This window comes from Bacillus rossius, chromosome 14 (assembly GCF_032445375.1).
Source record: "Bacillus rossius redtenbacheri isolate Brsri chromosome 14, Brsri_v3, whole genome shotgun sequence".
In the NCBI taxonomy this organism is placed as follows: Eukaryota; Metazoa; Arthropoda; class Insecta; order Phasmatodea; family Bacillidae; genus Bacillus; species Bacillus rossius.
Genome location: NC_086341.1, coordinates 47,918,288 through 47,945,487, shown reverse-complemented (window position 1 = coordinate 47,945,487; position 27,200 = coordinate 47,918,288). Strand labels below are relative to the sequence as shown.

General features: G+C 39.0%; 1 protein-coding gene across 1 annotated transcript in view; it reads right to left on the bottom strand.

Annotated features, from left to right (window-relative positions):
- The window catches only part of LOC134538894 (aliphatic sulfonates import ATP-binding protein SsuB 1-like), a 48,588-nt gene that overhangs the window by 21,080 nt on the left and 308 nt on the right, over nt 1-27,200 (bottom strand). The window lies entirely within an intron of this gene.

The following is a 27,200-nucleotide window of genomic DNA, read 5'->3' as shown; positions in this document are numbered from 1 at the left end:
AATTACTAACTACATCTGATTTCTAAAAAGGTCCAGTGAACTCTTTACCAAGTCAACCGATTTCGATGAAAATTGGCATTTATGTGTAATTGTTTCCAACTTGAGAGATATGGTAGTTTTTATTTCGATTAATAGTCTTAATAATTTATAATTAATAATAAACTGATCATCAATGTTGATTGGTGTTTAAGCCCGGGAAACAGCGGGTACTTCGTCTCCATGACAACGTTGCGTGCTCGAGAGTCGGGAAACCATCGGTGCTATTCGTTTTTTCTTCGGTACATTACAAAGCATTGTATTAAGTTTTTGTCAAAATTAATTAATTTTCATTTTATTTCATTTATTATAACTGTAAATAGGAGATTTGGTCTCATTTTCCCTCCCATAAATACAACCGTGCGAAGCCGGGTCGGGCAGCTAGTCTTATATATAAAATTCTCGTGTCACAGTTTTCGTTGCCATACTCCTCCGAAACGGCTTGACCGATTTTGATGAAATTTTTTGTGCTTATCCGGTATCTATGAGAATCGGCCAACATCGATTTTTCATCCCCCTAAATGTTAGGGGTAGTCCACCCCTAAATTTTTTTTTTATTTACAGTTTTTGGTAGGAAATCACCATGGCAACGTCTGTTGCTTTGTTGATGCTTCATTCGTCTCCATGGCAACGACTATTTCATTGTTAGTGTAGTCCTCATCACCGTTGAAATTTTGCGGGTACTTTAAATATAAAAAATTGCCCTTTTTTCAAGTATATATATTTTACAGACTTGAAACTTCACAGTGATGTTCCTTATGTTACGCACGATGACATTTTCCGAAAATTAGATCCCATGGGTGGTTAAAACCAGGCAACAGTGGGTACTTTGTCTGCATGAGAACAGGATTTTGCATTTTTCATGCCTTCTGCGTCTACATGGCAACGGGCATCGCGCGGCAGTGGCGTACCCACAAGGAGGGGCATGTATAATGAGCGGCGCAAGAGTGATCTGCCTGTAGACTGCCGTAGCGAAGTACGAGTACATCAGTTGTACGTTACGTGCACGAGTCGGGAAACCATCGGTGTTATTCATTTTCTCTCCGGTACATTATACAGCATTGTAATAACTTTTCACTGATTTTTTTTTATTTACCATTACTGTAAATGGGAGATGTGGCATAATTTTTTTCCATTAGTATAGCCGTGCGAAGCCGGGTCGGGCAGCTAGTATACTGTATAGAAGTCGCGAGTGGATAGGATTTACTCTACGTTTTTCAGAAGCGTATGATGAGCAGCTTGGGAACTTCACCGCTGCAGTGCGCTGCCGTAACGCCCTGTATCGTCTTAGTTGTTATTTGCACGTTAGAGCGCAGCACTGTCGCCCGCTGTCATTCCCCGCACCCCCCACCAATCATTCACTGCAGCTCAAGGTCGTTCAACGGGAGGGGGAAGGGGTGTTTGAAGAGTTCGACACTTGTCCGCCAGGGACCACCACAAGTCGATGCCCTAGAGATGGTGACGATTGCGGCGGTGAATTAACCAACTAACTCAAAACCGTATTAGAAATTTTAACCTGGGCTGGCGACTTCTATACAGTATATATATTCAAAGGTAATACATTACTGCCTGGGGGCTTATCTTGAAGATATCGCTACATCCTCGAACCATCTCGACGTCGGGTTCCTCGTTATGGTTTCTAACGACAAAACATATCAAGAGCAGTAAAGTGTATTCTAAGTACGTAGACGTTACAGTCGCTCGGATAAGTTCGGGTTTTTAGATCTCTCCTCCTCCGGGACTTGTGAGTGGGCATGACGTCACAGCAGCAACATAACGAATGGAAAACCACTGATATAGTATATCTATACTATACATAAAATGCATTTTTCTGAAACGCAAATGTGTTGTATTAAAATATGTAATGATTTTTTAGAATTAAAATAATATTAGTTGGTTGAACAAAGATAAAGTGTCGTTATGAACTATGTAGGTCCCACAATTCCGTGATTAAAATTTTGAGTATACAACTGTGGTGTCACTGCGAAAGTCTGTATAGCAGAAGCCACAAAATGTGTTTCTTCCCACATACGATACCTAAAGTACTAACAGAAAAACAGCCAACACAGTTGCCGATCAAAGAAACAGCTTATGTGTGTAAACATAAACATGTTGCCGTTAAATATAACAAAATCTAAAAAGAAAAGAAAATTTCAGTTATTTATTCTAAAATTATTTAACTCGGGAATGGATATTTGATACTTTATAATTTATACTTCACTTGCAATAAAATGCAAACAAGTTGACTTACCTAGTATATATTTTAAAAAAACTGTGCAATGTTCAACAAAATTAACTTTTCTTCGTTATGCAAGTTTGGACATGTAGTCACATCATAATAGAAACATGTTATAAAGGAATTAGTGTCTGCTTTGAAGTAGGTTATTTATAATATAATCTCATAATTATATGTAGTTAGTCAACTCATGGAGGTAATTTGCAGTAATAACGGTGCTCATTTTATCTAAAGAATTCAAAATACCACCCAGCCATTATTTTTATATGTTCTTTGAGACACTGTAAATAATAAGCGAGACAAAGAAACAAGCAGAATGTAAGATAAAGAATGTAAGATAAGTGAAAGAAAACCATTTCGTATTTTCAATTGTTTGTCATGTGTGCAGTTCATATAAATGCTTTATTTATGCATACATTATGCATTAACATTCATCTCTTATTAAAAATATGTGTCTCATTTAGAGATGTTATGTTTTTTTTAAGTTACTTGTGTTCAGATTATTTATTTTTATTATTATAGAAAAAATTTAAAGCTATAGCCATACCCAACGCGAAATAACGAAACCACTAGACTGAGCTATTAATTAAAATTATTATAGCAATTACATATATGAACAAAACAATTTTTTTTTTCAATTTTACATGAAGTAGGCTACGTATTATTTAATGCAAGAAGCAGCTAAAAAAAACTTTTAGCGACGGAGTTTGAGCCACATCAGAATGCCTCCTGGTGCTCGTCTGGATACCGATGTATCCCGGTGCTCGTCTGGACACCGATGTCTCCCGGTGCTCTTCCCCCGGGTTACTGCCCCGTGCTTGCACCCTCGCACCTCCATGCTAATTCCTCTCATTAGAATCCCAGCCGACCAGTCAGCTTGTTCCTTACATTACCGGAGTTCCGCCTTTGGCATTTACAAACTTGTTTTGTGAACTGGTGCATGTTGTTTTTCTGTCGCACGAAGTGTTCTTGTTTTCTATTATTTCCTACTTGGAAATGTGGAGTGTTGTTATTTATCGTGCTTATTTTGAAGTTTTATTTAGAACTAGCTGAAGTACCCGGCCTTGCCCGGGCTAAACACATCATAATATAATGAATATCACTACCGAGTTTATAGTCCGTAGGAGATACACTTCTGAAGCGAAACTTTTTGATTTTAAAATACCACTGATTGCACACTCTCGGTGCATCAAGGCTACACATCAGCAAAACCGGGACGCTAATCCTCAGCTTTATTTTGTGGGAACGCAGATAACCCTAGGCAAGACGTGACATACCCGCCAAACAACAGTGCGTTACAAATTGAAGGCAACACCAACTATTCACGAAGTTCTTAAGTAATCCGTTATCACGCCTTTAGTTCGCTAGCAGCTGCGAGCTTCACTAAGCGGATGGGATCCGCAAAGGAGAAGGATATGAAGTTGCCAGACCTTACTATATGACCGTGTGGCGGACATAGAGACATGACGCAAGTTCACTGTTTGTGTGTCTGTGACATACCTTCTATGATTTTCTATTAAAATAACTGAATTTACCCCTTTTTCACTCTCCTAGGGATGGAATTACATAATTATATGTATTATATTTCATTCTCCGGCCCATAAACTATCCATGTACAAAAAATCATGTCCATCTGTTGCTCCAGAACTGCATGAAAGGACAAACAATCAACTTTCACATTTGTGATATTAGTAGGGATTGTTTCCTGAGTTTAGTCGATCCAGCCAGTCGCACGCCAAAAGCTGTTCCCGAAATTCTGATAGTTTAGCATGATTCTTACCAGTAAAAATTATTTGGTATATAAATTGTAGCTGTCAGAACAATCGCAATGAATTCTTCGTCACTGAACTCTGGTTCCATGTATGATCCTAGTGCGCTCAAACATTTCACTTATGTGATCTTCCAATGCCTTTTCTTTTCGTGGCCTAAACCGTCATTGTGTAACAACTCGAGAACTCCCCCGCACGCGAGTGTGCAGAACTGCTGCAAGAACAGCGTCAATGCGCCGATGTGTTTGGCCTGTCCTTGTAGAACCTCCCACCAGTAATAAGTCGAGCTGTTAAGGCGCCTGGATAAACAGCCTAACTTATCGTTGTCATTCGTGAAGGAAAAAAAAAGAAATATTTTTCCACAAAACATTTTAAAAATTTTTGCTGGGGTTTTCAAAGCGATTCCCGGAAAAGGTCGGTATTTCTTCAATCCACTGCTGTGCTCTGGGTGATGTGGAGTAAACATCGTCATGGACCATACCACAGACTGTTGTGTGTCTGAACTGGGTAGGCCTTGACGAACGTTCGGAACTGCGGAACTGCGGAAGAAGGAAGTTTCATTTGTTCTTTTACATCTCGCATGCTTGTCTCCAACACAGAACAAGGAAGGGGATATGCAAACCTGTAGATGAATACGTTCCTCGACTCTGTTTTTTGTCATGTGTTACTGTATCGAACACATTTATTGTATCCTTAGCTATTTGAGAAGCAATCGCCGTTCATTACGTCTCTGTTTGTGCTACTTGTTCCTCCAAATTACTCTCGGTCAATTGCTACTTATTCTCTCGTATCGGTTATTATGTGGAGTGCGTTGTTTGGGTTGGATTCGCCTCTGTTGTTATAATTGTGCTTCTGTTATGTTTAATTTTATATATATAATTCCATGCTATGTCTTTTATCATTAGCTATTTTTACATCACCCTTCATCGTTTTAGTTGCTCATATTTTAAGTAAACTATTTTTTATTTTATGCTTTATATTTTATTTTTTTCCTTCATACTCCTTTCTCTAAACGTCCTTCGGGCTCTTTTGAGAGTTCATTTGGCAGGGTAGTGATTTCGTATCGCTTGTGGTGTAGGGGCTTTTGTCATTGTGTGTTCACAGAAACGATTCTCGTTTACGGAAATCTACGGCACGGTTGAAAAGTGTGAGTCATGGTATAGTTTGTAATTATTTATTTTGTTTATTTATATATTATTGTGGCTAATTATACCTTTAAAATTTAGTATAATTGCATATCTTTTGCCAATTTTGTACCTCCTTTGCGTTTTTTTACTAGTGCTCTGACAAATTTCATAGTTAATAAGTAATGTATTGGAGGAATTTAGTTTTTTTTTTTTAAATATTTTCTTCTGTCTTAGGGATATTTTTTTTCCATCTTTGGTTGATGATTTTTTCTAATGGTTATAGTGTAGAGGTGTCAAGTATTTCTCAAGCGGGAGTTTTTTTCCTTTCCTGGTAGGTGTTTGCACATACTCACGACTTCTTCGCAGTTACAAAGAGTATATATACACTTGATGTAACTGTCCTGTCTCTTGCCTGACATTTCCTCTTTTCCTCTGCCTTTGACCCTCGGATTTTCATTAATTTCTATATTCCCTAGGCATACTTAGGCATGCGTTATTATCTTTTCTCTGCATTACGAGCGTTTACTTGGTCACTATTTTATTTTTTAGCCTTAACGATATATATTTGTTTCTATACAAGTCCTGCATTCAGCAAATATTCACGACACACATTTAGGTTTCATGTTATGAATAATTTGATTTATAAACGACGAAAGAAGTTAGCACTATATTTAATAACTTTCTTTGCATAATATAACATTTATAAATTATTAATAAAAATATTTGTATAAACTTATAAAATGATTTTATTTAAATTGAATAATTCATTGTGCACTCCAAGCTAATCTTCGCACGCAAAAAGGAATGGTTCCTAATGCGTCCTATGCATGGACACTGTTTCCTGTATGGCAGTATTATTCTAGTTATACATTTGTTAGTTTATTTCATCAGAGTTGCGCTTTGGTATTTGTTATAAAGATGGTTGACGGTAACGCGCTTTAGCGGCAACAGCTGGAACCAGTTAGACATAATCTCTAGCAGTTATTTTCGGAATATCATGTGTCGCGCTCCGACATTCAATGCTGGAACTTAACATGGATAATGGTAACTTGCTCTAGCAGTCGATGTTTGCCATTTACGACACTAAGCTCCAAGTATTTTTATTTATTTATTTATTTTCTTAGCACCCAATAGACTCAGTTGATGAGCAGTGGCTCTCTGAATATAGGGCTTGTCAACATGGTTACAAATTTTATGAAATACATGTATATGATTACATACACTATTTCTAATATATATACAATATATACATTAGCTAGCATAAAAGTTATATTAAAAATTTCTAATAATGGATATTATGTTAAACAATTGAAATAAAGTAATAAGCATTTAAATTAATATAATACATAGTGGTTTATATCAAACGCTGCTATTTTGCTACTATCATCCATATTAAAAATAAAATTACTACTATTCCACATGTGTTATTTTCATATATATTTTATTTAATTCTTTGTCTGGTACACATACTTACCGATATGCGTGTGGTCAAAGCCATCTCTTTCCCATGACAGGGGCTCTAACTGTCATGGTTCGAATGGCCTCGCTTCTGATGTTGTATAAAATATTTTTGAAGTGTCGCTCATAACAACATTGGAAACTCGAACTTCCTTGCAGAGACATGGCGACACTGACATACTCTAGGAACAAACACCAGAGAAGCACATGGCAACAGACGGTAGACGATGCGAACATTATCTCCCCCTCCATAACATGTCATTCGATACCACTGTCTCTTCAACTGTCAACAACTAAGTAAGATTCATTAATTTTTATTTTGTTCGTAAAATTGACGTATTTTTCAGTGTCCTGTCTTCATGTGTACCGCTGTCTCTCGTGGACCCCCCACCCCCTTCTCCTCTACAAATACTTATATCTCCGTCAACCCAAGGTCAGGAGCTTGGGAAGCCGACCAGTTCGCCTAGGCAGAAGATCGCCACTGTTCATACATCAATGCTGAATTGTTTACACACGTATTTGCATGTATACTTGTACAGAACCTTTTACTAAAATTGTATGTGTATATATATATACATATATATATACACACATATATATATATATATATATATATATATATATATATATATATATATAGGTAAAACTATTGTGTTCGTTTCGTCTTTTTCTTTTTGTCGTGTTTTTTGTCTCGTCTCAACTGTCGTGCTGAATTCTTTTTGGGTTCAATATTTCTGTGTCGTCATCATTTGTGGTTTTTTTTCGTTCTCTTAGTACATTTTTCTTTGTTTTCTTTGTTTTGTTGACCATATTCCTGTCACGGAATATTTTGTGGTGTTTATATCCTTGTTGACAACAGCAATTTTTTGCTTAATTTTATGTTTATTGCCTTTTTTTGGGTTTTATTTATATATTTCTTTATTTTTATTTTTTTAGTTTTTCTTCAACAGAAAACGTTTTTAGCAATGGCGTATGTCCAAAAACTTACATCAAGTCATGCACTCCCCATTGCACAAATCTTTCAAAGATAATATATATAAGTAAGACAGTTAAAATGAACTGAGGATGTAAGTAGCTCGGTGCTAGAGCGAGCCGAAGAGTCCAGCAGTAGAGGTTGACTTGTAACACAGCCTGCTGCCTACACGGAGCTAGTGACCTGTCTAATACTCTGCAGCCTGGCTCGCATTTCTCTGGAATGCAGAAGCGACGAGTCCTGTGATGACGCAACAGGAAGCGTAACCCGCCTGTTTTCAAAACAAACAATCTGTTTCCCTTCGCGAAGCGAACACACCTCGGACAATGTCGGTCAACTGCTTTCGAAAGTCTTGCAAGCGAGTGAAACATCAGCGTGTAGCACTTCACGAGTTTCGCTGTCGGGTTGCCATGGTGACACTGAAACGTAGGGGCATGTTAGCTGTTCAGCTAGCAGGCACAACTTGATATTTTCATTCCAATATCAAGAAAATATAAAAATCTTAACGCACGTGTGCCATAAGCATTGCGCTCGAAATGTGAAGCCTGTGTTGTTGTGTTTCATGTTTATGATGGTTTCATTTAGGTTTAAATAGTGGACACCGCTGCATTCTTGCATGCTGTAATGCTTTCAAAGGATGTTAGTGTGGACGGCTTTATTATTCCTGGCGACTAATAACTAATGAGGAAAGACACAAGCTATACTTTTTTTATGTTGTCTACATAGACACTTTACTTCTTGTGATGTATATCAGAATCCTATATTAATGCCTTTTACTCGTAAAATTCACCACAGAATAATCTGATTTCAATCTAAGCTAGGTTCAGTGTAGTTCCTAACAAGATTAGCATCGAAATTAATTTGAAGTGATAAACATCTGACACTAATCTTTATGTTTTAATTTTTCTCCGCTAGTTTTTCTGAGAACTGAATTAGCAACTTCACGACTCTTCCCGGTTCTCGCACCCACGCTAAGTGAACACAACACAAGACGTGCCATTCAAGCGAGATAATTAGATCACGAGAGGTAATCAATATTAAATGCCCAAATGTTTACTGATTATGTATACTTCGTTTTTTTTTTTTTACACTTTATCTTATAAAATTTCAATTCAGATATAGTCCATTATTTGTTAGAACATTTGCTGAAAAAAATATCAGTAAAGACGACTGCGTGACGTCACTATAGTTTAAATAATGTGAAAGAAATGGTTCCCTGCATGACGAAAGCCTTGAACTGTGACCTGGCGCATGTGATGACGGCCTGGGGCGCGCCTGTGGCTACAGGGACGGCTCGGCCAGTGGGCGGAGTCCAGGACACAGGGCACGGGGAGTGTCCACTGGGGGCCCAGAGCACGGGCAGTGCCGCACCAGAGATGAGAGGACAGGCCTGCTCGCGGCACGTAGACGCGGTGTTATCTGCGCGCTCTGCTTACAGGAGTCCCGCTGGCTCAGCTGTTCCTCCCTGCTCCCACACAGTCGCAGCGAGCTCCCGCGTCCAGCAGTTGTTTGCAACAAGTCGATATTCAATACCGGTTTTCACACGTGTTAGCCGTAAGCAATGTATTCATGCAAACTTGACATGTGTGTTTCACGTATTAAATAAAAATGATGTAAATGTATTTAACAAACAATAAAGTACTAAAACAATTAAAATATGCATATAATTTTTTTTTTCTTTCAGTTTTCTTTTCTCAAGCAAAATCATTACTTAAATGTCTATGTGTAATCGTTGGACTTCTAAAAGCCTATTTGTCCCCTGAGATTTTTAATGTGGCAATTTTCTTTTAATCCGCATTTATAAAACTTATTCGTTAATGTTTGTACTGGACTTCCCCTTTCACAAGTCCCTGACCTCGGCTGTTAGGCCCTTGTTGCGTGCTCTACTTGCAGCCCGAGTGAACTCCCCGTGTCATTTCACATGCAGGTTATATCAAGCTCCATTAAACAATGTCCGTTTATCACTTATATTTTCACTTTATAGCAATTAATTTTTTTTTCCTCGTTCCGATTATACTTATTTAGCATTAAAAGCACATATCTGCGTCCGCTTCATTTAGCATTTCTCCCAGATTCTCTGCTTGTGCTGCGGAAACCCTCAGGCGCGGCTGTGGAGCCTCGGTGTGACATTACCTCCCGCTTGTCTTTCAAGTATGAGGTTATCTTCATAGTGGGCTTTGCGTGGTTTAGGAGAGGGGCTATTGTACTTTGTGTTTTGTTCCTATTTCGTGACATCTCTGACACACTGCACAAAGTTACATGTGGTACTTTGTGTCTCCAGCTTCTTACTTACTCTTGTAAAATACAGCCATACCTCCGCATTAAATACAAATTTAAAGTCAATACTTACGTAATATGTTATCTATATTTTTTTTCAATCGCTACACATTAAATTGAGTGTTCTAATTAATTCTGGATTTAAAATCCTACTATGAACTTTATTATTTTAAGTAACTAAATTATAAAGTAAAATATTTTAAGTTTTAAAACTTTTTTGTGTATATGGTTAAGATATTTTGAGGATTCTAATAAAAATTTGTTTTTCAGGTAACTAAAAATTGATAATAATTATTTTTATTCTTTTATTCTTCATTGTTTATGTATGTAGGCCTACATTTTATGAGTTAGAAACACGGACTTACAAATAAAAAAAACTGTTTCAATTTATGTAACCAAATAAAATACACAAATTTTATTTTCTACAAAGCACTAAGGAAATAAACAGGTTCAACAAGACTTTAGCGAGTTGCACATATTAACAAAACTATTTTTACATCTCCAAATCAACTTAAAAATAAGTTTGGGTGTTTTTTATATATTTTATCCCTAATGTATCTTAAAAAAGATATATCATAGGCAGTGAAACGAATATTGTACAGTATGTTACTACATGGAAATGAATTGTGCCATAACCAAATATTAATTTTCTATTTTCAACCAATTATTAAAAATTTAATACAAAACGATTGATTATCATAAGAATAATTGTATACATTGCAGTGTCATAACTCTCAAACGCGTTTTGCCGAGCGCAAAGCGAGCTTCTGATTGGAGCAGGCAGTTCCACACCTACAAGCGACATTATTTAGTCGCATAAATGCATTATTCTGAACACTGTGGTCATGATCCTTGCCAAATATTTTTCAACTGTGTAGTATCTGTCGAAGCCAGGAGCACAGATCACCAGGACTCACAAGGGGGGGAGGGGGGAGAGGAACAGACACTACATATATACAGAGAGTTCTCCCTAAAACGTAGTTTTTTATTTTATGTTTACCAACCCCGTTACACAGTCACGCTTTGTCAAACGCAATAAGCCCCCCCCCCCCCCGGCCGCACAACCCCACAAGAGAGCGGCTTCTTAATTCCAGGGGTTTTACCCCCTGCCCCCCCCCCCCCCCCACACACAGAATCTACGGCCATGGACATGACCATCTTCATATTACAAATAAAACCATTTCTAAACTTCTTTACAGGTCTGACTCGTACATCATTCCATTTGGACTGAAATTTGTGGCAGACAAAAAATTATTAAAAATGAAGCACTCAATCAGGTGTGTAAACAGGATGTTAAAGAAAAGACTGACCAATTAATGGAGAATTTTCATTATCATCACGATCATCTCACTGTTGTTCAGAAACATCCTATAAAATATAGGTTATATGTGGTTATTTGTATAATTGTATTAAGCAGGTGACCAAAGTGTATTTAATGGCAGACCTGTCCAATAGCAATCAATTACAGCGTATTTTCATATTAGCGGCACAACAAGAACATCACCAGGCGACACCAGATTACTATACACACACATTCTCTTACTCGAGTGATAGTTTGGCTAAGAACAGACACACAAGAGAATGCGTGTTCAGGGACGACTGCTGGACTGACTCTCTATCTGAAGGCTCTCATTGCGCAACTCAAACACGTCCGACAACTCACCACCAAGGTGCGCCAAGCCTTCATGATTACACTTCCTCTGCTGCCTCCCAATGAAAGATATCTACTTCCTTCAGGTCTGCAGACTCCGCGCTGCTAGAAGCATCCTCGAACAGTACTCTGTAATACCATTGCCTCTGCTGCCTCTCAATGTAGAGTGTCTATTTCCTTCAGGTCTGCAGACTCCGCGCTGCTAGAAGCATCCTCGAGTAGTACTCTGTAATACCATTGCCTCTGCTGCCTCTCAATGTAGAGTGTCTATTTCCTTCAGGTCTGCAGACTCCGTGCTGCTAGAAGCATCCTCGAGTAGTACTCTGTAATACCATTGCCTCTGCTGCCTCTCAATGTAGAGTGTCTATTTCCTTCAGGACTGCATACTCCGCGCTGCTAGAAGCATCCTCGAGTAGTACTCTGTAATACCATTGCCTCTGCTGCCTCTCAATGTAGAGTGTCTACTTCCTTCAGGTCTGCAGACTCCGTGCTGCTAGAAGCATCCTCGAGTAGTACTCTGTAATACCATTGCCTCTGCTGCCTCTCAATGTAGAGTGTCTACTTCCTTCAGGTCTGCAGACTCCGCGCTGCTAGAAGCATCCTCGAGTAGTACTCTGTAATACCATTGCCTCTGCTGCCTCTCAATGTAGAGTGTCTACTTCCTTCAGGTCTGCAGACTCCGCGCTGCTAGAAGCATCCTCGAGTAGTACTCTGTAATACCATTGCCTCTGCTGCCTCTCAATGTAGAGTGTCTATTTCCTTCAGGACTGCATACTCCGCGCTGCTAGAAGCATCCTCGAGTAGTACTCTGTAATACCATTGCCTATGCTGCCTCTCAATGTAGAGTGTCTACTTCCTTCAGGACTGCATACTCAGCGCTGCTAGAAGCATCCTCGAGTAGTACTCTGTAATACCATTGCCTCTGCTGCCTCTCAATGTAGAGTGTCTACTTCCTTCAGGTCTGCAGACTCCGCGCTGCTAGAAGCATCCTCGAGTAGTACTCTGTAATACCATTGCCTCTGCTGCCTCTCAATGTAGAGTGTCTATTTCCTTCAGGACTGCATACTCCGCGCTGCTAGAAGCATCCTCGAGTAGTACTCTGTAATACCATTGCCTCTGCTGCCTCTCAATGTAGAGTGTCTATTTCCTTCAGGACTGCATACTCCGCGCTGCTAGAAGCATCCTCGAGTAGTACTCTGTAATACCATTGCCTCTGCTGCCTCTCAATGTAGAGTGTCTATTTCCTTCAGGACTGCATACTCCGCGCTGCTAGAAGCATCCTCGAGTAGTTCTCTGTAATACCATTGCCTCTGCTGCCTCTCAATGTAGAGTGTCTATTTCCTTCAGGACTGCATACTCCGCGCTGCTAGAAGCATCCTCGAGTAGTACTCTGTAATACCATTGCCTCTGCTGCCTCTCAATGTAGAGTGTCTACTTCCATCAGGACTGCATACTCAGCGCTGCTAGAAGCATCCTCGAGTAGTACTCTGTAGTACCATTACCTCTGCTGTCTTTTAATGAAGGATATCTACTTTCTTCAGGTCTGCAGACTCCGCGCTGCTAGAAGCATCCTCGAGTAGTACTCTGTAATACCATTGCCCCTGCTGTCTCTGTGTAGAGTGTCTACTTCCTTCAGGACTGGATACTCCGCGCTGCTAGAAGCATCCTCGAGTAGTACTCTGTAGTACCATTGCCTCTGCTGCCTCTCAATGTAGAGTGTCAACTTCCTTCAGGTCTGCAGACTCCGCGCTGCTAGAAGCATCCTCGAGTAGTACTCTGTAATACCATTGCCTCTGCTGCCTCTCAATGTAGAGTGTCTACTTCCTTCAGGTCTGCAGACTCCACGCTGCTAGAAGCATCCTCGAGTAGTACTCTGTAGTACCATTGCCCCTGCTGTCTCTCAATGTAGAGTGTCTACTTCCTTCAGGTCTGCAGACTCCGCGCTGCTAGAAGCATCCTCGAGTAGTACTCTGTAATACCATTGCCTCTGCTGCCTCTCAATGTAGAGTGTCTACTTCCTTCAGGTCTGCAGACTCCACGCTGTTAGAAGCATCCTCGAGTAGTACTCTGTAATACCATTGCCCCTGCTGTCTCTCAGTGTAGAGTGTCTACTTCCTTCAGGACTGCATACTCAGCGCTGCTAGAAGCATCCTCGAGTAGTACTCTGTAGTACCATTGCCTCTGCTGCCTCTCAATGTAGAGTGTCTACTTCCTTCAGGTCTGCAGACTCCACGCTGCTAGAAGCATCCTCGAGTAGTACTCTGTAATACCATTGCCTCTGCTGCCTCTCAATGTAGAGTGTCTACTTCCTTCAGGTCTGCAGACTCCACGCTGCTAGAAGCATCCTCGAGTAGTACTCTGTAATACCCTTGCCCCTGCTGTCTCTCAGTGTAGAGTGTCTACTTCCTTCAGGACTGCATACTCCGCGATGCTAGAAGCATCCTCGAGTAGTACTCTGTAGTACCATTGCCTCTGCTGCCTCTCAATGTAGAGTGTCTACTTCCTTCAGGTCTGCAGACTCCACGCTGCTAGTAGCATTCTCGAGTAGTACTCTGTAATACCATTGCCCCTGCTGTCTCTCAGTGTAGAGTGTCTACTTCCTTCAGGACTGCATACTCAGCGCTGCTAGAAGCATCCTCGAGTAGTACTCTGTAGTACCATTGCCTCTGCTGCCTCTCAATGTAGAGTGTCTACTTCCTTCAGGTCTGCAGACTCCACGCTGCTAGAAGCATCCTCGAGTAGTACTCTGTAGTACCATTGCCCCTGCTGCCTCTCAATGTAGAGTGTCTACTTCCTTCAGGACTGCATACTCCGCGCTGCTAGAAGCATCCTCGAGTAGTACTCTGTAGTACCATTGCCTCTGCTGTCTCTCAGTGTAGAGTGTCTACTTCCTTCAGGTCTGCAGACTCCACGCTGCTATAAGCATCCTCGAGTAGTACTCTGTAATACCATTGCCTATGCTGCCTCTCAATGTAAAGTGTTTACTTCGTTCAGGTCTGCAGACTCCGCGCTGCTAGAAGCATCCTCGAGTAGTACTCTGTAATACCATTGCCTCTGCTGCCTCTCAATGTAGAGTGTCTACTTCCTTCAGGTCTGCAGACTCCGTGCTGCTAGAAGCATCCTCGAGTAGTACTCTGTAGTACCATTGCCTCTGCTGCCTCTCAATGTAGAGTGTCTACTTCCTTCAGGTCTGCAGACTCCGTGCTGCTATAAGCATCCTCGAGTAGTACTCTGTAGTACCATTGCCTCTGCTGCCTCTCAATGTAGAGTGTCTACTTCCTTCAGGTCTGCAGACTCCGCGCTGCTAGAAGCATCCTCGAGTAGTACTCTGTAATACCATTGCCTCTGCTGCCTCTCAATGTAGAGTGTCTACTTCCTTCAGGTCTGCAGACTCCGCGCTGCTAGAAGCATCCTCGAGTAGTACTCTGTAGTACCATTGCCTCTGCTGCCTCTCAATGTAGAGTGTCTACTTCCTTCAGGTCTGCAGACTCCGCGCTGCTAGAAGCATCCTCGAGTAGTACTCTGTAATACCATTGCCTCTGCTGCCTCTCAATGTAGAGTGTCTACTTCCTTCAGGTCTGCAGACTCCACGCTGCTAGAAGCATCCTCGAGTAGTACTCTGTAATACCATTGCCTCTGCTGCCTCTCAGTGTAGAGTGTCTACTTCCTTCAGGACTGCATACTCCGCGCTGCTAGAAGCATCCTCGAGTAGTACTCTGTAATACCATTGCCCCTGCTGTCTCTCAGTGTAGAGTGTCTACTTCCTTCAGGTCTGCAGACTCCACACTGCTAGAAGCATCCTCGAGTAGTACTCTGTAATACCATTGCCTCTGCTGCCTCTCAATGTAGAGTGTCTACTTCCTTCAGGTCTGCAGACTCCACGCTGCTAGAAGCATCCTCGAGTAGTACTCTGTAATACCATTGCCCCTGCTGTCTCTCAGTGTAGAGTGTCTACTTCCTTCAGGTCTGCAGACTCCACACTGCTAGAAGCATCCTCGAGTAGTACTCTGTAATACCATTGCCTCTGCTGCCTCTCAATGTAGAGTGTCTACTTCCTTCAGGTCTGCAGACTCCACACTGCTAGAAGCATCCTCGAGTAGTACTCTGTAATACCATTGCCTCTGCTGCCTCTCAATGTAGAGTGTCTACTTCCTTCAGGTCTGCAGACTCCGCGCTGCTAGAAGCATCCTCGAGTAGTACTCTGTAATACCATTGCCCTTGCTGTCTCTCAGTGTAGAGTGTCTACTTCCTTCAGGTCTGCAGACTCCACACTGCTAGAAGCATCCTCGAGTAGTACTCTGTAATACCATTGCCTCTGCTGCCTCTCAATGTAGAGTGTCTACTTCCTTCAGGTCTGCAGACTCCACACTGCTAGAAGCATCCTCGAGTAGTACTCTGTAATACCATTGCCTCTGCTGCCTCTCAATGTAGAGTGTCTACTTCCTTCAGGTCTGCAGACTCCACGCTGCTAGAAGCATCCTCGAGTAGTACTCTGTAATACCATTGCCCCTGCTGTCTCTCAGTGTAGAGTGTCTACTTCCTTCAGGACTGCATACTCCGCGCTGCTAGAAGCATCCTCGAGTAGTACTCTGTAGTACCATTGCCTCTGCTGCCTCTCAATGTAGAGTGTCTACTTCCTTCAGGTCTGCAGACTCCGCGCTGCTAGAAGCATCCTCGAGTAGTACTCTGTAGTACCATTGCCTCTGCTGTCTCTTAATGTTAATCTGTTCTCGGACTTGATATATGCAGTAGTATCAAAGACCCCGATTACATCCGTACCATCGGTTGTTGCATCTTCTTCCTTCCAGACTGACCGAGCGTCCACAGCTCCGCTGGTAGACGTCTTCTGAATGGCAACGAGGCCGACAACTACGGATATTTCAAAGGCAAGGCGTGACAACGTAACCGACAATAATTCTATTGGTGACTTCTAACGAAGGCATTTACACCAGTCCAGGAGAACGTCGGTGCCGACAGTTTGGCCAACATGTACCGACCTCTCATTTACCAATGTTGTTTAGCTATCATCATGCACTTGGGTATTTTGGATCTACTCCGACAATATTGATGTGCACTGTAGCAATCTCAGGCGGCATGAAAGGTATTGCTCCAGGGTGACCGATTATCTCGTAGCAGTCAAGTGTCACGAAAAGATGCCCATGAAACGCACGGCAAGGCATGAAAAAGACTCGCTTCACCCACCAGGAGAACTGTTTCAAATGTGAAACGCGGAAGACTCTAAAAATGAGCTTGTTGTTACTTGCAATAAATAATGTTTATGAAAAAAAAAATTATTAATATATGAACCTGGAATTTTAACGTTTATTGTAAAATATTTAAATGAAGTGATAGGTATTTAACTAAATTAATTTTCGTGTCTTTATTAAAGTTCTGCATCGACAAAGACCAGGAGTCTGAGTGACCTTTGTTCGACCCCAGAGCTAGAGCGGGTTATGCTTGCTGAACTGGTTAGCCACGGTCGTTGCGCAATGCGCTCACGGTGGAGAGACATGGTGAGGGGACCCCCGCGCTGCACAGGACTGGTTAGCTCCTGTGCACATGAGCCGCTCTTGCACGAGGCCGCCGGGTGAGGTCGTCCACTCTGTGAGAATACCCGCGCTCATTCACAAGTGTATTAGAGCTTCCTATCAGCGGTCGCCTTGAACCACAGAGTCTCGGTGTGGCTGCGTGGTGCGTGGTGGGTGTTCCCAGGCCGTGGCTGGCCGCGTCAGAGCGTGGCCGTTCTCTGACGTCACTCTAGCGCGCCCCGAGTACTGCTCGTACTGCTCGTACTCGACCAGTTCTAGTTGATTCGGAAGTATGCATTTTGCTTCTTAAAATAAAACTTACCCCGCTATTTGTATGCCTTATTAAATTAATAGATACGATTGAAATGCGTGTTTTAAATAATTAATTACTTTTTTTCACTCATTTAGTATATATACAAACCTTGTATTTTTGTTAGTCAAAGATGTACATATTCGCATGAGAAAAAGTCCATTAAAATTCATCAAGTCGTTTTAAATTGATGCCGGGAAAAAAAAGACGAATATAAAAAATTAAAAATGTAGTTTTGAATTCTTAATAATGTAAATAGCCAGTTCCAAAATGTTTATTATTCATGATTTCATGCAAGTCTTCCATTCAGAATATTTAAGTCCAACAGTTTTATTGTTAGTACAGATAATAAACATAATGAGCAAGTATCGCAGCTTCTGGGTTGTAGCAACGTCATCAGCGCAGTGGGCAGACGCTACAGCCCAGAATCCAAGATCCTTCATAAAGTGCAATCCATTATGCATGTGCGGCGCGCTATAACACTTCTGCATTCTAATTAATAGCCGCGTTGTGATCATATGTTTCGCAAAACTTTCATCTCATCTGCATCGCAGTCGGTGGAAAATTGCAGGTTATTCAAGGATTATTGCAGGGATATTCTAAACTGCCCTTTCAAAATAAGTTATTTTTCTTCTTAAAATGTTCATAAAAGTTGATTAAAGCTTCAGACTTGGCCTAATACGCGTCGTTACGGGCGAAACTTGAAGTTCTGGTGATGTCCGGACGTCCACAGTTGCAGCCGCCATTTTTTTTTAAGTGTCGAGTGTTGGTGGTTGCCTAAGCTGACTTGATGTGTTTAGCGTATCCCCACAGAGACACCATAATCCAAGATGGCGGAATGTTTTTATTAAATTCTAATTAATTTTTTCCCGATTTTTAGCCTAAAAAAGCATTATCATTATGACGTCCGTAACGAAAATTGCAACGTTCTAAAATCCAAGATGGCGGGCGTACTGAAACGTACAACGATGATGTCATACACAACCAAGATGTCAGGCGTAACGAAAAGTGTAACGTTTCTAGAATCCAGGATGGTGATCGTAACGAAATGTGCAATGGTGGTGTCTTAATTAAAAATGGCGGATTTTTTATTAAAATTTGATTAATTTTTTTATGAATTTTAATTTTTTTCCCGAATTTCTAGCATAAAATTTCCGGATTTTCAAGATGGCGGCCGTAACGAAAATTACAACGGTGGGACTTAAGCAATTGTATTTAAAAAAATTAATTTTTTTTTAAGATTTGTAATTGTTTATATTTAAATTACAATTTTACTCTCGCCGGGAATCGAACCGAGGACCGAAATTAATTAAGTAACTGAACATTTGAAGTAAGCAATTTTTTTTGGAATTGTTTCAAAAATTTTTGGTCGAAAATTAAAGATTAGGCCGGCTTATGGCGGCTTGTCGACGGAGATTCAAGCCACTTTGTGGACTTTTGGTTTTTTGAGTTTTTTCGAATTCTGAATGTTGAGTTTTTGATGACCAAAACGGGAAATTTTCCCTCAAATCGGGAAAATTTCCCTCTAAACCGAGGAAAAAATTTTATTCTTCAATTTTTTTGAGATTTTTTATTTAAAAAAAATAATTGAAATTTTTATCGGATTTTAACGTATTTATGGAAATTTTTGGGTAATTTTGAGTCATTTTTTGGGCAATTTTGGCAAATTTTGAAGGTAAGGTCAAGTTCATCCAAGATGGCCGCCATGACGTCACAATCCACATCCTGAACCCCGGCACAAGGCCCCACAGCCTGAATGAAGCCTGTCCCAACTCCGGCTATTATACACTACTGTTTGTAAGTTTTACATAAAGGTTTATCGAGTCCTCGTGGGTTTGGCGCGAACTATGGCTTAGTTGCCTAACTGCAGGTCATTCCTGCGTCTCATTTCACTTTCTTTTTTCCCCGAGTGTGACATGCGTAATATTTGAACTCAGGCAAAGTTTCATTTTATCTCTCCTGCCTACATTTTTGTTTTGTTTTGACGTATCCCGTGACCAGTTTCGTAAAACAAGCAGGCCTACAGTGTCTGCAAGTGCGTGACCTTGATCTTGTGACGCAACAGGCGTCTGCGCGCTGCACCTCCAAGGCCAGCCAGCGCATCGGTCTCAGGCGGGCGTTTGTTTATACTGTAGTTAGGCCGTTCCAAAGAAAATCAGATCAAAAAATCTACTGGTTAATATTTATATATATATATATATTAAAAGTCCAAAGCGAGTCTTCATAATACGAATGGCGTGATATTTAACCTCCAATACAGGTACAGCTGATACATTCGTAAACAAAGGCCGCCATACACCCCCCTCTCATGCTGCATCAATGAGTTGCAAAGAAAATCAGATCAAAAAATCTACTGGTTAATATTTATATATATATATATATATATATATATATATATTAAAAGTCCAAAGCGAGTCTTCATAATACGAATGGCGTGATATTTAACCTCCAATACAGGTACAGCTGATACATTCGTAAACAAAGGCCGCCATACACCCCCCTCTCATGCTGCATCAATGAGTTGCAAAGAAAATCAGATCAAAAAATCTACTGGTTAATATTTATATATATATATATATATATATATATATATATTAAAAGTCCAAAGCGAGTCTTCATAATACGAATGGCGTGATATTTAACCTCCAATACAGGTACAGCTGATACATTCGTAAACAAAGGCCGCCATACACCCCCCTCTCATGCTGCATCAATGAGTTGCAAAGAAAATCAGATCAAAAAATCTACTGGTTAATATTTATATATATATATATATATATATATATATATATATATATATTAAAAGTCCAAAGCGAGTCTTCATAATACGAATGGCGTGATATTTAACCTCCAATACAGGTACAGCTGATACATTCGTAAACAAAGGCCGCCATACACCCCCCTCTCATGCTGCATCAATGAGTTGCAAAGAAAATCAGATCAAAAAATCTACTGGTTAATATTTATTTATATATATATATATATATATATATATATATATATATTAAAAGTCCAAAGCGAGTCTTCATAATACGAATGGCGTGATATTTAACCTCCAATACAGGTACAGCTGATACATTCGTAAACAAAGGCCGCCATACACCCCCCTCTCATGCTGCATCAATGAGTTGCAAAGAAAATCAGATCAAAAAATCTACTGGTTAATATTTATATATATATATATATATATATATATATATATATATATATATATATATTAAAAGTCCAAAGCGAGTCTTCATAATACGAATGGCGTGATATTTAACCTCCAATACAGGTACAGCTGATACATTCGTAAACAAAGGCCGCCATACACCCCCCTCTCATGCTGCATCAATGAGTTGCAAAGAAAATCAGATCAAAAAATCTACTGGTTAATATATATATATATATATATATATATATATATATATATATATATTAAAAGTCCAAAGCGAGTCTTCATAATACGAATGGCGTGATATTTAACCTCCAATACAGGTACAGCTGATACATTCGTAAACAAAGGCCGCCATACACCCCCCTCTCATGCTGCATCAATGAGTTGCAAAGAAAATCAGATCAAAAAATCTACTGGTTAATATTTATATATATATATATATATATATATATATATATATATATATATATATATATATATATATTAAAAGTCCAAAGCGAGTCTTCATAATACGAATGGCGTGATATTTAACCTCCAATACAGGTACAGCTGATACATTCGTAAACAAAGGCCGCCATACACCCCCCTCTCATGCTGCATCAATGAGTTGCAAAGAAAATCAGATCAAAAAATCTACTGGTTAATATTTATATATATATATATATATATATTAAAAGTCCAAAGCGAGTCTTCATAATACGAATGGCGTGATATTTAACCTCCAATACAGGTACAGCTGATACATTCGTAAACAAAGGCCGCCATACACCCCCCTCTCATGCTGCATCAATGAGTTGCAAAGAAAATCAGATCAAAAAATCTACTGGTTAATATTTATATATATATATATATATATATATATTAAAAGTCCAAAGCGAGTCTTCATAATACGAATGGCGTGATATTTAACCTCCAATACAGGTACAGCTGATACATTCGTAAACAAAGGCCGCCATACACCCCCCTCTCATGCTGCATCAATGAGTTGCAAAGAAAATCAGATCAAAAAATCTACTGGTTAATATTTATATATATATATATATATATATTAAAAGTCCAAAGCGAGTCTTCATAATACGAATGGCGTGATATTTAACCTCCAATACAGGTACAGCTGATACATTCGTAAACAAAGGCCGCCATACACCCCCCTCTCATGCTGCATCAATGAGTTGCAAAGAAAATCAGATCAAAAAATCTACTGGTTAATATATATATATATATATATATATATATATATATATATATATATATATATATTAAAAGTCCAAAGCGAGTCTTCATAATACGAATGGCGTGATATTTAACCTCCAATACAGGTACAGCTGATACATTCGTAAACAAAGGCCGCCATACACCCCCCTCTCATGCTGCATCAATGAGTTGCAAAGAAAATCAGATCAAAAAATCTACTGGTTAATATTTATATATATATATATATATATATTAAAAGTCCAAAGCGAGTCTTCATAATACGAATGGCGTGATATTTAACCTCCAATACAGGTACAGCTGATACATTCGTAAACAAAGGCCGCCATACACCCCCCTCTCATGCTGCATCAATGAGTTGCAAAGAAAATCAGATCAAAAAATCTACTGGTTAATATTTATATATATATATATATATATATATATTAAAAGTCCAAAGCGAGTCTTCATAATACGAATGGCGTGATATTTAACCTCCAATACAGGTACAGCTGATACATTCGTAAACAAAGGCCGCCATACACCCCCCTCTCATGCTGCATCAATGAGTTGCAAAGAAAATCAGATCAAAAAATCTACTGGTTAATATTTATATATATATATATATATATATATTAAAAGTCCAAAGCGAGTCTTCATAATACGAATGGCGTGATATTTAACCTCCAATACAGGTACAGCTGATACATTCGTAAACAAAGGCCGCCATACACCCCCCTCTCATGCTGCATCAATGAGTTGCAAAGAAAATCAGATCAAAAAATCTACTGGTTAATATTTATATATATATATATATATATATTAAAAGTCCAAAGCGAGTCTTCATAATACGAATGGCGTGATATTTAACCTCCAATACAGGTACAGCTGATACATTCGTAAACAAAGGCCGCCATACACCCCCCTCTCATGCTGCATCAATGAGTTGCAAAGAAAATCAGATCAAAAAATCTACTGGTTAATATTTATATATATATATATATATATATATTAAAAGTCCAAAGCGAGTCTTCATAATACGAATGGCGTGATATTTAACCTCCAATACAGGTACAGCTGATACATTCGTAAACAAAGGCCGCCATACACCCCCCTCTCATGCTGCATCAATGAGTTGCAAAGAAAATCAGATCAAAAAATCTACTGGTTAATATTTATATATATATATATATATATATATATTAAAAGTCCAAAGCGAGTCTTCATAATACGAATGGCGTGATATTTAACCTCCAATACAGGTACAGCTGATACATTCGTAAACAAAGGCCGCCATACACCCCCCTCTCATGCTGCATCAATGAGTTGCTGTACTCTCTAGACCCGCTGAAGACCCCAGGAGAACACTACACACGGTGGGGTCTGTTCCTGCTCGTGTAACACTGCCTTCCCACCAGCACTGCTAGAACTGCTTCTTAGCGGCCGTGTATACATGTCATCATTTATGTTACTACTTGTATAGTATTCATTTAAGTATCTATAAGTTTATGTATTTGCAATAATCCGTAAAATTATATAAACATTGCTCGTAACATATTAAAGTTAATGGATTATTTTACGAATGATAACTTACGTAGGCTAATATTTTAGGAGCACCCGTTGACTTTCTCCTTAAGATCGCCTCTTGACTTACTCCTTAAAAGCAACTGTTGACATACTCCTTCAAGGACGCCCGCTGACTTACTCCTTAAGAACGTCTCTTGACTTTATCCTTAAGAGCGCTTTCGAAAGTCACGCAAGTGGTTGTGTGCAATCCTCCAGCTCGCAAATGCCGTTTAATAGATATAGGCTATGTTTAAAAAAAAAGTGAACAAACAGCAAATTCAGAAAACTATCGCGCTGAGTCCTCAGAGAATATCTCTTAAATAATGTGAACCAAAAAACAACCAACACGTCTTGCGAGAGCTTGGCTCTGAATGGTCCACCCCCCCCCCCCCTTTTTTTTTAGGAGTTTAAAAACAAACAAATAACAAGCGAGAACTGAATTAGGAAATAACAATTTAGCTACATAAGGTTACAAAGATATAATTCAGGCAATATTGTAATCCTTAGTAGACAACATTGGTGTATTTCCTGCATGTTACAGCCCTCGTACACAGAAGTAGCAGGAATTGTGTTTCCAAGTACAGTCTATATTTCATGCCAGTTTGCACATGCGTGAGTGTGTGTGTTTACTGTACTTATTGACATTAATATGTATGTATTTATAACCTGTCTTATTGAATTCAAACAATTCACTTAAGGACAAAGTATTAAAACAAATAAATAACAATAAACACAGTATAAAATGTCCGGTTTTATTTTCTCAAGCAAAATCACTACTTAAAAATTCTACGTGTAAACGTTGGAGAAGTCAAAGTCTACTATTCCCTGAGATTTTAGTGTGACAAACGATTTTCTCTTTAAAATTCAAAAAATTCCATTGTAAAGAATACTTTACTTGTAATAAGTTATATAATGGTTATCCTTCACAAAATCCTGGCTACAGCCTTGAATGATCACGTACTTCCCTGACACGTCACAATCTGGACAATCCCAGAATAGCACGAGTGAAGTCAAGCAGGAAAGATAGCCAATCATTAACTAGAGTTCTTACCAATATTGTTTTGTCAAATTAATAGTTGTAAACAAATACAATTTATTTAAGTATTTATGGAGTTATGTTTACACAATCGTTGTTGTAAGCATATAACGACACCTTCCAGTTATGTTTTGAACAGTTGAGTTCAGACAAAGAATTTCCAACATCTCAATGGATTTAAATAGTGCCTTCAGATTTATCCTTAGCCGTTACTGAACAAAATATACAATCGCTCTGTGACTACACTAAGATGAGAAGTTTTCAATGACTTACGAAAACTAAAATTAAAAAAAAAATACAAAGCAGATATAGGTTTAACTTCATATTGCCCACAATACACTAATTTTAAATATATATTATATATATGGGAAAATATTGAAATGACAAACTGTTAAAACGCATGTTTCTAAATATTGTTTTCATGGTAGGTGGTGTGTTGTAACTTTATTTTTCTCCCTTGAACATTCAACCGAACTGATTGTTGATTCAATGAAGACTGGGTAAACCCGCGTCGACAGAGCGAGGAGGTGTTAGAATGAGCCAATCACTGGTCGCGACGTTGCCCCCCCCCCCCCCTCCCCTGATGCTCGGTCACGCGACACGGGGCCGGACCCTTCCTTCCAGGGTTTAAAAAAAGGTAAGACAAAATAAGAACATTACAACTAAGGTACATAAGGTAACAAAGATATTTTTTTTTAATTTTTATTGTAATCCTTAGTGGGCTACAATAATGTATTTCATACAGACTTGACAAGGTGTTTCATTTATAAACAACATCAATACATTTATGTATTTATGACCTTTTTTAAAGAAAGTATTAAAAAAAAATTGGTTGTCTGTAAAGTCGGTTTACGGACAATAGTTTAACGTGACGTCATAACAAAACATTGATGAAATGATTGCATACTTTTATGAATAAAATTGAATCATATTTTTTGAGTTATCACTATTTTGCATGGATACAAAGGAGTGAAATGAAATCTACAATTTAATTGATAAATTTACTTTTATTTGCACTCATTAATTCAAATTTGTTTATTACTTTAACGAAGATATTATTTTAACTATAACTTTTATGCATGTTTGCTATTTAACTTCTTCTTTTAATCTGTGTTATTCTGTTAAGGATAGGACGATGATACGAAAAGTAGGAAACGAATGGGAGTGTTTCAAGTTTAAAGTGCCTGGAAAAAGTCAAATCGATGGTTGTTCCAATCGAGTGGAAGAGAGATAGATGCGGCGCAAGCGTACAATGAGCGTAACGGGTCACAGCGTAACGGGACACTTTTTCGTGCGTGCAGCCGGCGTTCATCGTTTTATTAGACGTTGTCACGTCAAAAGAGCGCGTGTGACTCAGCACGCGCGATAGAAGTGAAACTTCTGTGGTAATCCAAACCTCGACTCGCAAGCTATCTTTTTTATCTCTTTGGCGTCAGAAACGTTTCAAAACAATGTTTCACGAAAGGTTGCATTAAAATTCGCCCTTGAAATTTTAACTGAAATTTTACCCTTATCGCGCCCAAAGAAGTTTCATTTCAAAATAATAAAATGTTCAGTTTTCTTCTCTCAAGCAAAATCATTACTTAACTTTCTACGTGTGAGCGTTGTAGTTCTAAAAGTCTACTATTCCGTGATACTGTGATACACTGCGCCTGAGTGGTAGGCAACCTGTCGATACCCTGTAAACACACTCATGACTGTTTGAGACGAGGTAGTCCCGCAAGGACCGCGGCAACAAGTGTCAGTTGCAAGCACCGTGTCTGTGGCCCAAACAAATCAAGCAAGAGCTGCTTCTGCTTCGAGGTTGCTTGATGTGAGCCAAGTGTCGTCGAAGCGTACTCGGACATGCTTGGCTCCGTGAAACCACACCCACTTTCCTGCTTCTTGGCAGATGTCGAGAAACTCGGGCTGGACTTGAACTGTTTTCTGGATGAAAATTTAACATATTTTTCGGAAATTATATCAATTTTATAAACATACGCCCTTTTCACTCATTGAGGTAGAAATTTAAAAAATAATCGGTTGAACTGACACATTATTTAGTTTTAAAATGTATTACCTTCCGCCTTCGGTCAACAAACAACCACTCCTCAGCCATCTGCGGTATATGTTTACAACTTAATGAAAATAACGTTTTTTTTTTTCTTGAGGATGGGACTCATAATCAGCATTTTAAATCTCTGTTATGATCACAAAATTCCATGCCCTTTTCTCTCCCTCACAAGTGTAATTGTAAAATTTCGAGAAAAAAGTTAAATCCGTGCTTATATGTTGTTTTTTTTTTTTACTATGGATAACACAATCGTCATGTCTCCTTTTGTAGTTTCGGAGATACGCATAATTCCTTTTTAATATATATATATATATATATACACACACACACACACACACCTTGATTCACTTAATAAGGGCGAGAAACGCCGAAAAATGTGTACAGCATGTAATTTATTGTATTATTCATTAAAAATTACCTTCATCTCACTTTAGAATACTTGGAGAAATTATAACTCACTGCAAACCAAACATACATAACCTTGGGGGTAAAATCTCGTAGTTAACATGATACATTCCCACAGCTTCATGACTAAATATCAGTACTGACTTTGAGACTCGACAAGAAAAATGGAAGGCATTGTCCGGCTCACAGGGAGAAACCAATCTGGCAAACAAGTGTTTTTTTTTACAAATAACAAACCGTTTGTAGCAAATATTTAGCGTATAAATTTGCAGCAAAGAAAAATTTTGAATGCTTCGTTCCGTTCCCTGTATTTAAAGTCGTGTGGAAATTTAAAAAAAAAAAAAAAAAAAAAAAAAGATGATGTAGAGTTATGGTTGAATCTTATGTAATAGTTAATATTTGAACATTAAGTTAAAATTTTTAT